The following is a 15,504-nucleotide window of genomic DNA, read 5'->3' as shown; positions in this document are numbered from 1 at the left end:
GCCTACAGCGAAGAATGGAATTTTAGATTTTGACATTGTCAGTCCGTAAGCTTATCGCTGTCCCACCAGGGGACAACTAGTCTAAAAACCTGTTATTTGTTCTTTTCCTAAACCCTGTTATTTGTTCTTTTCCTAAATCTAATCACCACACAGTGATTCAGTTTGTTGATCAACATGAATTTTAGGTGCTTGGAATTTGTTCTTAATCAAACCCAGCCCTGTTGTTCGACTAGTATTTTTTTGCTTTTAAAAACTAGGAAAGCTCTCTATGAGGTTGGGATTTTAAAGAATTGTTTCGTATTATTGGTTATCATTGTGATAATCAGCCAATAAAAAATCTTGTATGAACAGCGGTAAACAAGAAGTCACATTTGACTTTCCTAAGTTTGTCCAAAAGTCTTGGACGTCTTGACGTGAGAAAATATTCTTGTTGTTTAATGACTGCTTCAAATCGGAAAAAAAAAATTAAAAAGTGTGCCCTAGATTTTCTGTGTTTATGATGTATATAGCGACAGTTATCAGTGGATTCTTCTAACCGCCACGAATGATTCTACTAACTAATCGCCATATCATACCATAAAAGTAAGTTCATACAACATTCCAAATAATTGGTGTTCTAATAATAATTGCTGTGATAAAACCATAAAATATGTATATATATATTATAGAAATTGCGTGCGATACCAAAGTTAAGAGGAATCGCAAAATGAAATTCTGTAATTATTTTATAGTTTTTAAAATGGCTTGGCAATACAAGGATCACGAGTTCGAATCCTCCTCCCACCAAACATGTTCGCCGTTTCAGCTATTGGAGCATTATAATGTGGCAGTGAAGCCCACTATTCCTTGGTAAAAAAAAGTAGACCAACAGTTGGCTCTTTAGTCTTTAACTGCTAAATAAGGGATGGCTAGCGCAGGTTGTTGTTGCTTTGAATTAAGCACAAAGCTACACAATGGGCTATCTCTGATCTGCCCACCACGGGTCTCGAAACCCGGATTTTAGTCCGCAGACATACCGCTGAGCCACTGGGGGGCGCTAGCGCAGCTAGTCAGTTATCTTGTAGTTCTTTCACGAAATTGAAAAAAAACAAACCCATAACTTGTCACTGACGAAAGAGGGCACGACATACGATCACGAGCTGTCGGCTGAAATTTCCCAAAATAAATATGAATTACTTTTATCTCTTTTTAATGCCAATAATGAAAATATTAAGTGACATTCGGCATTAAAGATAAATTCAATATAAATTGGTATACATGTCTGATATGCCAAAATTACGGTTATCTTACAAAATAATTGCTCACTTCACAGAATGTCTTGTAATCGGAGTAGATATTGGAGATTAATTATTCAGTTTCTTAACGAAGAAACTTTTCTCTTATTGCAATTTTTGATGTCTACTTTGTAGTAAGCTTAAAAGCTTTAATCCAGAAATTCAGAGTTAGATCTCTGTAACGGGCACAACACAGATAGTACTTTTCACCAAGACTAACTAGCTAATTACTTATTCATTTCACACTAACTAGTCCAGTATAGAAACTGTGTTTACACTTTCAGTTCACAATCTTTAAACCTATATATAACGACGTATACTTGTACTCAAATATTTGAAGTCTTTAGTGTAGACGTTGTCTCGCACTTTTGCATGACATAATAAGTTAATTTACATAATACAGGTAAAAGTTAAAATTTATATTTAAACGAAAAACTTAAGACCAGACATCAAAAACATGTTTGTCTTGGTTTCATAAAAACGTGTTTATATCTCGTTTATTTGTGGAACTTTTATAAATATTTTGATCTTTATATCATGTGTTAAAGCACTTATGACGGACTACGTTTCCAAGCATTAGATTACTTACAAGTTCTAATAAAGTCGTTTAGTCCAGTATTTTAATTTCCTTTATGGCTGATAGATGGCAGCAGTAGAATATAATAGTCAGTGTTTTAAAAGACAAGTTGAAATGTATATTAATAGCAATGCACAGAAGGTATTTCTTTGTATAATTAAAAAAACATAAATAAACGTTTATCCTGAAAACTGCACGTCGTTTATTTCAAAATGTTATCCAAAAAGAAACTGGAAATATATAATTTTTAGTAAAGTAATACCATCGAGCAACTATTAATTTATAATGAAACAATGTGCATATTTTGTTTTGTTTTTTAATTAGTCATTAAGATAGTATTAAGAAAACGGAACACCCGAATTATATGTAAAATTAAGAACAGATGAGCACAGGTATTGATCGAAATACGTCACATTATTAGATATGGCAGATGTAATGTGTTTGATATATCATTACATATTTTCTTTGTAGTTAAGCAGAGTCTACAGAAATAAATTAGGTAAAACAAATATAACAACGTAGGTTAGTCTCAAAGTAGTACATTTTTTCTCACATATAAAGCCTGATTATAGTTTGGAAACAAATACCTACAAGGGCTACCTGCTTTGACCGTCTCTAATTTTCATCAGCCGTGGGGGCGTTCTAATGTTACGGTCAATCCCACTATTCCTTGGTAAAAGAGTAGCCCAAGAGTTGGCGGTGGGTGGTGATGAGTAGCTGCCTTCCCTCTAGTCTTACACTGGAAACTTAGAACGGCTAACGCAAATGACCCTGGAGTAGCTTTGCGCGAAATTCAAACCAATTAATCGAATAGTGGAATTTGGCTGTTACTCTTATAACACACCCATGGCCTTAAAATACAGAGTGAATTTTCGTAACACCGATTACAACCAAATTAATTCACACATTCACACGTGCGATTAATCAGTAATAAAATATATCTGATTCCAGAATAACACAGCAACTCTGAATTTGCATATTACATCCTTTTCTGGTCGCCTGATGAATGTTGTACTCTATACAATAAACTAATTGCTAACTTATGTACACAAAGCACACGCTTAACTTTTGCTTGAGTTTCTTTTTTAAGAAAACTGCAGAAATTGAATTAGTTCTTTTCTTTATAAAGGAACTTGAAAATTAGTGTGTGTGGGGGGTAAAATGCACATACAACAAGAATGGTGTCTTTTATCTCTCGAAAATAAGCTGCTTTGGACAACAGACATCCTTTAATAGTTTATACTACGACCAGGTGTCATTTAGGTAGTTAGAAAATTCAGCATTAATGTATAAAGTTTCTAAAAGTACAGGTAGTCATACTATACCCAGTAGTAGTAGTGTGATTAAGCAATGTTACGTGTATCGATCAGAGTTTTGGCTGGTCATTAATACTCCATGTTGAAAGTCTCCACGTTTCAGTAGGATCTGTAGGCTAGTTTCAAAAGAGGAGGATAGGTGGAGCTAATAGTGTTAAGAATAGAATGGGTTGAAGTTAGAAGATGTTGATTATTTCATGACAAGTTCTTTAAGTAAAGGAAGACTCTGCTTCTGAAGATTGTGTTAAATGCGAGAGTAAATGCTACTTCGAGGCGAGTAGGACACCATTAACTTAGAATGATCCTATTGGGGGCGTAACTGTTCGAAAATCACTGCTGAAAAAAAAAATCAAAGGTTTGAGACCCCGCACATTAGAATGAGCAAAGCTGGATACATGGACTACAAATAAACCCAAATTCGATCTGTTTTTTTTAACAATCGATAGCAGTTTGTTCAACGACTGAAGAGAAGAACAGAGTTGTGGTCAAGGTACATCGTCTACATTGAATCAATACAAGTTTGGGGCTGCGTTGAGCCAACAGTATTTGTGTTCTACAAAAAACTTGTGTGGTCGTAACTGCTGACAACTACAGGCAGATTTCATCATGAAATCCCTCAGCCTACAATCAAGGATCAATCTTCTAACAAGACAATGATCCCAGGCATAATGCAGAAGTTGGGTGTGAAACAACATCTTGGAGGTAAAGAGACCGATGAAACACCAACGACCTCTGCTTGCAAAAACTATTGATGTAAATAGTCCAGTGATTTTGTGGACCTATGCACAAACTACACTGGTAAAAAGGCTACTAAACAACTTGTTTGGATTGTGGGGAGAAATATGTAACTTGTGGTAATATAATATATGTAATAACTTCAGAACTTCCGTTAGGATTTTTTTTTACATAACTTGCATCCAATTTTTTTTTTCATTTTAGTAACGTTTTGTACTATTACTGAATTCACCTATTAATTTCTAGTTTGTTTCTAACTCCTGTGTGTTTGTTTCCATAGTTATTTCTACGTCTCACCACCAATGCACAAAAAAGAAACCATAACAGTTTTAGTTTCTATAAAACTTTATTTTATTTCTGATACATCCAAGATAATAGGACAAGAAACTTTTGTATATTTATGTGTGAGTTATATACAACACTGGTAATTATATATATATATATATATATTTGTTTATTTATTTATTTTCAAACACCACCAAGCAGCTAGTTTTAAAACCAGTCTTCACCTTTAATATAAACGATTCATTTCACTTATGTAACAAGAAGGTATAATTTCAGAAGAAACACGTGTTATAGATACTTCGCTATTTATAAACCACAGTTTCTCTCGAGATTCTTGCACGAAATAAACTAGAAACTGACATTGTTTCTCATAGTTTGTTCACAACTTAAAATAGATAATCATAATAAAACATGAGATCAGAAAATAAAATTATAATCGACTTTCGTTTTCGTTGCAATTAAAACGAGAGTTTTTTTTTTGCTGAGTAACTGCCATCTTTACGAAACTCACTTATTTCTTAACTCAATAACGATTCTCTGAGATGCATAAAGTTACGTCCATCTTTAGTCACGAGAACACCGCCAGGTGGAGCGAAGATCAAAAAAATAAACTTTTAAAAAATGTTGCTTGTTAATTAGTCAAAAGAATATTTGCATACCGTAAGGAAACTCATTACATTAATTACAATGCCATAATAATATAATACATTGCACTACAATATTTCTCACGCAAGGATTTGAGAGTTGAACCTCCAACAGGTGGAGCCACAGTGTATAAAATTTGTGCTTGCTACTTAAGAGGAAAACTAGATGTTTATTTAATATACAGTTAAGATTGTAAAGGGAACAGATTGTCAGTGTGTGCGTATGTTTGTTTTACAGCAAAGCCACATGGGGCTATCTGCTGTCTCCACCGAAAGGAATCAAATCTCTGATTTTAGAGTTGTAAATCCTTAGACTTACCGCGTTCCCAGCGGGGAACCAAACTGTCAGAACTCTATTATAGAAATAAGTTTTGACACGTTTGCGTCCTTTTCAGTTTGTTTTCTGCTTGAAGAAAAAACAAAAAGGTCAACAAACGTCTACGTGACCCTTGATCTTGTAATTTTCTTAAGGACACAGGAGGTCAGGAAGTTGTTAAGTTTGAAGTGACCTCAGGAAGCGTCTAATTTAGGCGGTCTTCTTACCAACACTTAAGAAAAATACAAGACCAGCGACCACGTAGATGTTTGTTGGTCAGTTGTTTGTTGTTGTTTTTTTCCTACCAACAGAAAACGTGACACTGAAGAGGACGAACAAACGTGTCGAAACTTGTTCCCCCAATATCAGACTTCTGATAGTTTGTTCAGTTTACTGATTTTAGCTTTGGAAATCCGTGGGCTTACCACTGTACCAGCGGTGGACGCCCCTAGCAGACCCCACAGAATACAAGGAAACCATGACGAAATTTTGATACTAAAGACCCTCATTAGTTTAGCGGTAAGTCTTATAACGCTAAAAATCGTGTTCCGATCCCCGTGGTGAGCACAGGAAAATAACCTAGTGTATAACTTTGTGATTAACAACAAACAAACTGTTACTAAACTAAAAGAAAATAAATGTATTGATTAATTATCCTATATAACTTAAATCAGTAAAAGTTTGACTTGTGGTAAACACACCATCTAGAAATCCATAAAGTATAAAACATCATGTAACACTGGACTATGAGTACTTATAAATAAAGCGTCAAGAAATATTGGTGTTGTTTATTGAACTACAGATTACTCTAAAACAACAAAGGAAGTATTCAGGGGTATGGTGAGTTTTATATCTCGTTCATCCACTTTTATTCGGGTTCGCGTCCGAGTCGCGCCAAACCATTCTCGCCCTCCCAGCCGTGGGGGCGTTATAATGTTACAATCAATCCCACTATTCGTTGGTAAAAGAGTAGCCCAAGAGTTGGCGGTGGGTGGTGATGACTAGCTGCCTTCCCTCTAGTCTTACACTGCTAAATTATGGATGGCTAGCACAGATAGCCCTCGAGTAGCTTTGTGCGAAATTCCAAAACAAACAAACAAACAAATCCACTTTTATTTCTTTTTTTCCACACTTTGTTCTCTTAGTGTGAAGTATTGACGTCAAACAATTTAGTTTATGCGCGTGCTTTTCGTTTGGTTTGTTTTGAATTTCGCGGAAAGCTAACGAGGGCTATCTGCGCTAGCCGTCCATAATTTAGCAGTGTAAGACTAGAGGGAAGGCAACTAGTTATCACCACTCACTGCCAACACTTGGGCTACTCTTTTACCAACGAATAGTGGGATTAACCGTCACTTTATAGCGCCTCCACGGCTGAAAGGGCGAGCATGTTTGGTGTAACGGGGATTCGTGATCCTTGGATTACGAGTCCAGTGCCTTAACCACCTGGTCATGCCTAGCCGTGCTTTTCGTACAACAAAGCCACATCGGGCTATCCGTTGCGCCCACCGAGGGGAATCGAACTCCTGATTATCGCATTGTAAATCAGTAGACTAACCGCTTTTCCAGCGTAGAACCAAACAGTTTAGACGATGAATGTTTTTTTTTGAATAAGCAACGTATGGCTTTGAAAAATACAACATAATATATGTTTGTGTGAAAATTCACACTCGTGAGAGAAACAAGCACAACCTTCAAAACCTTCATTTACACGAGAATCTATCTCTCTTTCATATAGTGTCTAATGTAGGCGTACAATCGAATTGTTCATGTATAAAATTAAATGTTGCAGTCGAATAAAAGGACACTTATTTAATTTTTGTATGTTCAAAGTTTTTTTTTCCAGTTAGCACCATGTATACCAACGAGCAATCTTTCTTTTATTTTATTTGAATTACAGGGTTTTGTGTCTAAATACCGTACATTAAAGTTTCTTTTTAGCACAAACAATAAATTGTATTAAGGTTCGATTCTTATTACTAAACCCTGCATGGTCTGGTGGTAAAGGCACTTGAGTGGAAATCTAATGATCACGGGTTCGAATCCCCGACACACTTAACATGCTCGACTTTTCAGCCATGGAGTTATATGCGACGGCTAATTGGTAAAATGGTAGCCCAATAGTGTGTGGTGATGACTACCTGCTTTCCCTCTGGTCTTACACTTGTAAGTTAGGGACGGCTAAGGCAGATAGCCCTCGTGTAGTTTTGCGCGAAATTCTGAACAAACACACTTATTACTATCTATATACTGATTGGTAAACGTATTTACTTATTGTTTAAATACTTTACAAAATAAGTTGAACTTTTACATGCAATATTTGCCTTCCACAGAATATAATCTATACAATCTATTCTATAAATGGGGTAAAATTCTGTAAGTTTAACTAAACCAGTTTATCAACATGTGTGCATATCAAAGAAATTATTTACTTTAATAATTCAGAATGTTTTAATTTTAAATACTCCTTCCCCTTAGGGGAATGAAAGGGGTTTTCACTAAATCTTCGAATTGTTAAGATCAGTGTCTTAGATTAGTTTGAGAAATGTTTATAGTGGGGAGCGGGGAAGTGTTATTTACTTATTGTTCAAAGTAACTATCTTAGATTAGGTTTGAGAAATGTTTATAGTGGGGAGCGGAGAAGTGTTATTTACTTATTGTTCAAAATAACTATCTTAGATTAGGTTTGAGAAATGTTTATAGTGGGGAGCGGGGAAGTGTTATTTACTTATTGTTCAAAGTAACTATCTTAGATTAGGTTTGAGAAATGTTTATAGTGGGGAGCGGGGAAGTGTTATTTACTTATTGTTCAAAATAAGTTTCTTAGATTAGGTTTGAGAAATGTTTATAGTGGGGAGCGGGGAAGTGTTATTTACTTATTGTTCAAAGTAACTATCTTAGATTAGGTTTGAGAAATGTTTATAGTGGGGAGCGGGGAAGTGTTATTTACTTATTGTTCAAAGTAACTATCTTAGATTAGGTTTGAGAAATGTTCATAGTGGGGAGCGGGGAAGTGTTATTTACTTATTGTTCAAAATAAGTATCTTAGATTAGGTTTGAGAAATGTTCATAGAAGGAAGCCGAGAAATCACTCACGTTTGGTAGCTCTTGAGATTCGCTGTATAAATTCACTTGAAAATTGACATAAACTTATGAATAATAATTTAATACAATATTTCTAAACTTATTTGAGTAATTGTTGCTATGAATGGAATTTCACGGGTAATTTCTTTCTGTAAATAATATAAAAAAAAAAGACTGGTTTAATTAAATCATACTTTACTACGAACTAAGCAATTTAAAATCTGGAGTAACGTAGCCTAAAAATAAACTCATCTAAATATTTCACAACAAATATCTCAAATACGTTTCAATATATTTCTAACTCGTAAAGCTTTCTTGTTTCTTAAAATAAAGGTCTTTTGGAAACAAATAATGCGCATATTGTGAATTTTTAAAAATATATTAACCTCGCGATTCAACTGTTTTTCACGCTAGGAGATGCTGTCATTTACTTTCTATACTTTGTTGTTGTTTATTACACAGCTCACACTTGAAGATTCCAAATATTGAATTTTTGTTTATCAGTCAAGCTTCGACTTATTAGCGGTCTAGGCTTTCCAAGCTAACTCGTAAGAAACAGAAAGTGTTAATACATCTAGAGTGAAGGTAATGCAAGTTATTTTATCTGAATTTTCCTTCATTCTATCGAACACCAAAGGATCTAAACAAAATTTCACAGAAAAGGTTTGCAATCATCCTCGTACATAACAATTATTAATGTAAAACAAAGCTTATTAAACCCTAGTATTTTCATACAACTTTCTTACACTTAGCTTGTTTTTGTTTACAAAACACCGGTTTTAAAGTCTAGTTGAACATCTAAAAAGCATTTTTGAGCTTTTTATATATATATACAAACATGTAAATAGATTTATCAGAAGAATATTAAACAGGATTAATTACATTGAACAAGAAAGTTTAAAGAAGGCTTAAGATCGCCTAAAGACAGCGAAATGAAGTTCTTTACCTACAATTTTATTAGTAGAGATTTAACTGTATATGTTTTCTAGGATCTTCCAGTTCAGCGGTTTGTTAAGGTTAGAAGAGAGAAGATAACCCTTAGTTTCACACAGAACTGTGTTTTAATAACTGTGGTAAACAGATGGAGGAGCAGATAATGTCTTCTGTGCATTCATCAAGCTTAATGTTTGAATCACAATGTGACTGAATTTGTAAACATTATCTACAAGTACCATAATGAGTAACTTTAGGTGAGGCCCAAAAAAATCACAATGTGACTGAATTTGTAAACATTATCTACAAGTACCATAATGAATAACTTTAGGTGAGGCCCAAAAAACATGGCGTAATGAGTTCTCTTTTATCATTTGTTTCTGCAGGGTACTTGTCCCTAGATATAAGAACCATTTCATCTTCTGTTACTAGCATTCAGTGGAAAGATGTCTTTTTTTCGATATTGACTCGTTATTTGCTTGATTCTGGTTTTGTTTTTGACTTTCTTTCATTGGCGAGCGTGGTATTTCTGATCGTGGAGGTGGAGAAAAACCTGGGGGTCCGTTCTCTCGCGTGTTCCAAGAAGCAGTCGTTCCACAAGGTGAGGTAATATTTCGCGAAGTGGTTCCACTTAGCAGGAATGTGTTTCTGGAGACATTGTCTTCTGATACTCTTTGACAGTCGTTGTTTCCAACGATAAATCGGACTCGTTCACCATTTGAAGAACAGGGTGAATAACCGGAAGTAGGAGGTAGTGAATTGTAATCACCGATTTTACATAAAAGACAGTGGAGGAGATAGCGATCGGTTTGTGTTTCGCTCGACTTCTTATTGCAGACATTTCTAGAATTGCGAGGAGATTCTGTTGAAGCCAAACCTGTAGGCTGACTCAGAGTTCGGAGTGGCACAGCATCGGTGTGTACATTTTGTGGTAGGTCACACGAGGACAAAGACGTTATACCCCGATGACAGAATAGCTGTTGTAATAAGGAAAGAGTGGTCCTAACTTCCTGGCTCAATACTGCAACGTCGTGTGTTAACGTTGAAAACTGGTTGTCTAGTCGATCAACACTGCTTCTGGTTGTCTCCACCTCATCTCGTAGTTCGAAGAGCTCCAGTGACCGCTCTTTATTACATAGAATTATAAAAAGAACAAACAGTTATTATCTTTAACGTTTACCTTACACACTAACACAACATATTACTAACCTATTACTAACCTATTCCATTTTCTTCATAGTTAGTTTCATTTTCATTAAACGTTATTGGTTTTAACGCTTTTATTATAATAATTATAGCATTGTAAAGGTCACTTCCCACTATTGTATTATTAGTGTACAAATTTGTTGGAATTACGGCCGAAAACGTCGTTAGTAGTGAAGATACCCAACTGACAATTCAACGCATTTTAACAATTATATCATTTAGTTTTCTGATACATAAGTTTCTAATATTAGGTATTTCTAGTCGGTTCGTTATAATTGATCGTCTACGTTTATTTATTAGTTAATTTTTAAATTATTTTATTCCAGTGATTTATCCAAAACATTTCATGTGAACCAGAAACTAACACTTCTCAATAAATATAAGTCGTATCGACTTTCTTGTTTCTTTTGCTAGTGAAACAGGAACTAGAATTTAGGTTTAACTATGTCAGTTCTCATTAACCCAGACTGCTGACGGCGAACTTTATACAAAATAGTTTTATGTCGTGTATGTATCTATATCAAAATGTTAGTAGCAATAACACCAAACCAATTATAATTTTAAAGAACAGTTGCAAATATCAAAACATGTTCAAGGTAACATTTTTAAACAGCGACTTTAAAGTTGCAAAGAACAACAGGTCTGGAATATACCAAATTATATCAACCAATCAGAGAACAGATAATTTTATCAATAAACAATATTTACGAAACTCTAAATACAAGTAAAGAACTCAGGATAATATTAAATCTTAAAACGGCTGAAAATATTTTGTTGGAAAACCAAGGAAAATAATATAACTAACTTATCATTTTAATTTTGAAAACTAATTTGATTGTTTTATAATATCTTCGTTTTCCTTCTAAAGTCAAAAGGGAAACTAATCTGCCTAGTTTTGTTTTACGCTCACCAACAGTATTTTTAGACATGATGTCAGCATTAAAATAAAAATATATTTTCAAAACGTTCTGAAACAAATTCGTAGTAAATCCTAAGTTATTATATTTGGAATAATGTAGAATTGTAAGTCTTAACAGCCAAAGGCGTGGCTTGGTGATTAGGAAGCAAGACTGTAAATCTGGAAATGTTCGTGATCGCAACTCGTTGACGCAAAAGCACTCTCCAAACTATGGGATTGTGGGTGCGTTATAAGAGTGACAGTCAAATCTCATTATTCGATCAGAAAAGATTTGGCGGAAGTTACCGTTGATAATTTACCTTACCTTTAATCTAGTTTGATTTTTTGCCTTCCCTTTAATCTAATTTCATTTTTGCCTTCCTTTTAATCTAATTTCATTTTTTGCCTTTTCTTTAATCTAGTTTGATTTTTTGCCTTTCCTTTAATCTAGTTTGATTTTTTTGCCTTTCCTTTAATCTAGTTTGATTTTTTGTCTTTCCTTTAATCTAGTTTGATATTTTTGCCTTTCCTTTAATCTAGTTTGATTTTTTTGCCTTTCCTTTAATCTAGTTTGATTTTTTTGCCTTTCCTTTAATCTAGTTTGATTTCTGCCTTTTCTTTAATCTAGTTTGATTTCTGCCTTTCCTTTAATCTAGTTTGATTTTTTTCATTTCCTTTAATCTAGTTTGTTTTTTGCCTTTCCTTTAATCTAGTTTGATTTTTTGATTTTCCTTTAATCTTGTTTGATTTTTTATATTTCCTTTAATCTAGTTTGATTTTTTACCTTTCCTTTAATCTAGTTTGTTTTTTTGCATTTCCTTTAATCTAGTTTGGTTTTTATTGTCTTTCCTTTAAGCTATTTGTTTAAGATTAGGAACAGTTGGAGTATGTACGAATATTCGAAACAAAGAAACAACAGATACAATTATGATCAAATATATAAATATATATAGAACAGGCGAAAGTGAAAGTCAGGTAGATTCAATTTTAATAATATCTATTGTAGTTGGTCTGCGTCTAAAGTGAAACCGACCTGTTTCGTGACAAAAATATATGGAAACAAGTGTTTTGTATCCTGTTATTGGGCCCACAAAGGACACAGATACATCTAACAAAAAATCCATTTCATTCTCACTTCTTATCTGACACGTTTTGCTTTTACACTCCAGTATTTAGAAGGTGATATGTTTTACCTGAGGCCTTACTAAGGTTTGGATGAGTGGCGGCTGTTCGTAGCTTTTCATTCTTATAAAACTGACGAGTGAAGACGAGTCGACGAGACGAAGACGATAAAGATTCGCCACACTTAAATTCATTTTCATCGCTTTCGTTTCTAGAATAAATTAAATGTATTAGATTAATTATATATGTCTACAAACTTTATCCAATAATTGTATTTTGTTGTAAACAAAAACAGTACAGAACCAGCCACAATTTCTTGTCATGTCTAACCCAGTAAACGCATGTAGCACAAGAATGAACGATTCATTAAGTTCCAGATTGGTTCCCTTGTTTTAATAACTCCCTCTGGAAGAATTGCGCTGTTTCTGGAAATAAAATGTACCAATGGCAAGGGTAACTATATAAAATGACACAAGTAACAAAGCAACTAATTTTTAAAACAGTTTATGAGTTATCTAATTATTTAAAGCTGGATTGTATATATCAGATAAACAAGGCATTATATAAATATCTGCTGTTAAATATTGTTTTGTTGGTTTTCTTGATACGTTATTGGAAGAAATACGAACTGTTTACTTGTTGTCATGGAGACTAAAGATATTAATAACCAATCTCCTCACACGACATTGAAACGGAAGGAAACTGAAGCAGGATTGTTTATAACTCAACTGTTTTCTCGTGCGTGAGAATTTTTCAGCAACAATTAATGTGTTGTGTTTTGTCTTCATGTCCTGAATTAAAAACACACAAACAGTGATAATTTACAGATTTACAATGTAATGGTATAGATAGTAAATTACGGTGGTATAGAACAATTGTTTAAAAGGCTAAAGAGAAACATTATCTCGCCTATTAACGTTTCAGGGCCCGGCCAAGCGTGTTAAGGGGTGCGACTCGTAATCTGAGGGTCGCGGGTTCGCATCCCCGTCGCGCCAAACATGCTCGCCCTTTCAGCCGTGGGACCGTTATAATGTGACGGTCAATCCCACTATTCGTTGATAAAAGAGTAGCCCAAGAGTTGGCGGTGGGTGGTGATAGCTAGTTGCCTTCCCTCTAGTCTTACACTGCTAATTTAGGGACGGCTAGCGCAGATAGCCCTCGTGTAGCTTTGCGCGAAATTCAAAACAAACCCAAAATCCAAACCAGTATCAAAAGTTCTTATGGTAAGTTAAACAAATAAACTAGATTCTATATATTATCAAGTGAAGTGATACATATATGCATACATTTCGACACGACACAAAAAAAGTAACAAGTTATCTTGCCAGACCAATTGTTCCAGTCCCGTTACTGACACTCTCACAGTAGTTTAGAGCTATAGGTGCGTTATAAGTATGAAAATCAGTTCCCAGTATTTAGTAAGGCAAAAGTAGCCCAAAGCTTTTTACTTTAGGTTATGAATTGAAAACCTGAAATGGATAACGAATATCCGAAAAGAAGAAAACTACATATTTATTGTATAAAATGGTCGAGAATCCTCAGGCTTAAAAGTTGGTTATAATTTATTCTATGTTTATGAACGTTCTAATTGTGGTATTAATCGGACGAAAGATGTTACCAAAGTGTGAATACAGAGAAAACACTGGAGTCAATGTTAACTTCCGTTAGAATATTTATTTATCTTTATATTGTGATTTTCTAAATCTAGAAAAAAAAACACTATGTTTTGATTTGAGTAGTGATTACTTGTATTAAGTGGACATAATTATAAATACATTACGTAAATACTGCATGGGGATTTCAAACGGACAAAAGCAGTATAGTGGAATAGAACTATATATCAAATGTTAGGCCCGGCATGGCCTGGTGGGTTAAGGCGTTCCAGTCGTAATCCGAGGGTCGCGAATTCGAACCCCTATCGCACCAAACATGCTCGCCCTTTCAACCGTGGGGGCATTATAATGTCACGGTCAATCCCACTATTCAAGTAGCCCAAGAGTTGGCGGTGGGTGGTGATGACTAGCTGCCTTCCCTCTAGTTTTACACTACTAAATTAGGGTCGGCTAGGGTAGGTATCCCCTGAGTAGCTTTGCGCGATATTTAAAAACAAACAAACAATATGTCCATTGTTTGGATACCGTGTATCGACTTTAAATTCTCAAACGTTCTTTGGTTACTTAGATTAATTAGACACAGTTATGATACACTAAAATACCATATTTGGATTCGAAATCCGCAAGCTTCGTGATTAGTTTCATAACAAGAACTTATTTATGACATATTCACCCTGCCTGGGACTGACTTACAATGTTCCTGCAAAGCGACAATTCCCTTTAACTGAAGGGGTGACAGGAGGTGCAGATGATGTCGAAGGTGAAGCTGGTGCTGTGCCGCCATTATTATCATTTTCATCATCCTCAGAAATAGAAGGAAGAGTGAGGGACTGGAACCCGTTGTTTTCTTCTTGCTGTGTATACATTTAAAAAAAATCAGTTTTCTATCATTTGTTATAAAATAAAACAATTTGTACACCAGATTAGCTCAGTAATTTAACACAAGGTGCGAGTCATGATAGACGATAAATCGGGTTAGATTATTTGAATACGTGTTGGATTCAATATATACGTTCACAAAACAAGAGAGAAGCCTCAATAGTCGCGACACTTGAAGTTATTTTAGGTAAGATTAGAGTAAATTCATTTTTGAGGCCTTACTCCTCTCAATGACTATATTGTGCGTCAAAAATATCAACTGTAGCACACGCGGTTTCAGCTTTATTACTTATTATCTCTACCAGCCTACAACTAAAATTTTTTAAGCATAATTAGGGCACATTAATTTATGCCTTGGGCGTAATGAAATACATTAATCAAAAATTTTCACCTCCTGAGTCCAAAACTGTAATTTTATCTCAAATCAGTGAAGACATAAAAAACTACGAGCTAAGATATATCTTATTCATATTATATTAGTTAACATTTACAAATATATTTGCAGCCGCGGCATATAGGCTCAAAGAACGGCTCTGAGTTTTTTTATTGTTTTTTAAATATCGTTTTATACTTAAGTAAATGAATATTTTTTTTAGTTTGCTTGGTTATTGTTGAAGCTATACAA

At 34.5% G+C, this 15,504-nt stretch overlaps 1 pseudogene across 1 annotated transcript in view; it reads right to left on the bottom strand.

Moving 5' to 3' along the window:
* Positions 1-4,340: 4,340 nt before the first annotated feature.
* LOC143256514 (voltage-gated delayed rectifier potassium channel KCNH8-like) overlaps positions 4,341-15,504 on the bottom strand; it is a 91,701-nt pseudogene continuing 80,537 nt past the window's right edge. The window contains exons 12-14 of the transcript XR_013031393.1: positions 14,694-14,850; positions 12,459-12,598; positions 4,341-10,287 (exon numbers count right to left, since the gene is read on the bottom strand). The product of XR_013031393.1 is annotated as a voltage-gated delayed rectifier potassium channel KCNH8-like (transcript). The remainder of the gene's footprint in view (positions 10,288-12,458; positions 12,599-14,693; positions 14,851-15,504) is intronic.

The sequence above is a fragment of the Tachypleus tridentatus genome, chromosome 7 (genome assembly GCF_004210375.1).
Source record: "Tachypleus tridentatus isolate NWPU-2018 chromosome 7, ASM421037v1, whole genome shotgun sequence".
NCBI classification, from domain to species: Eukaryota; Metazoa; Arthropoda; class Merostomata; order Xiphosura; family Limulidae; genus Tachypleus; species Tachypleus tridentatus.
This window is presented reverse-complemented; position numbering and strand designations above follow the sequence as displayed.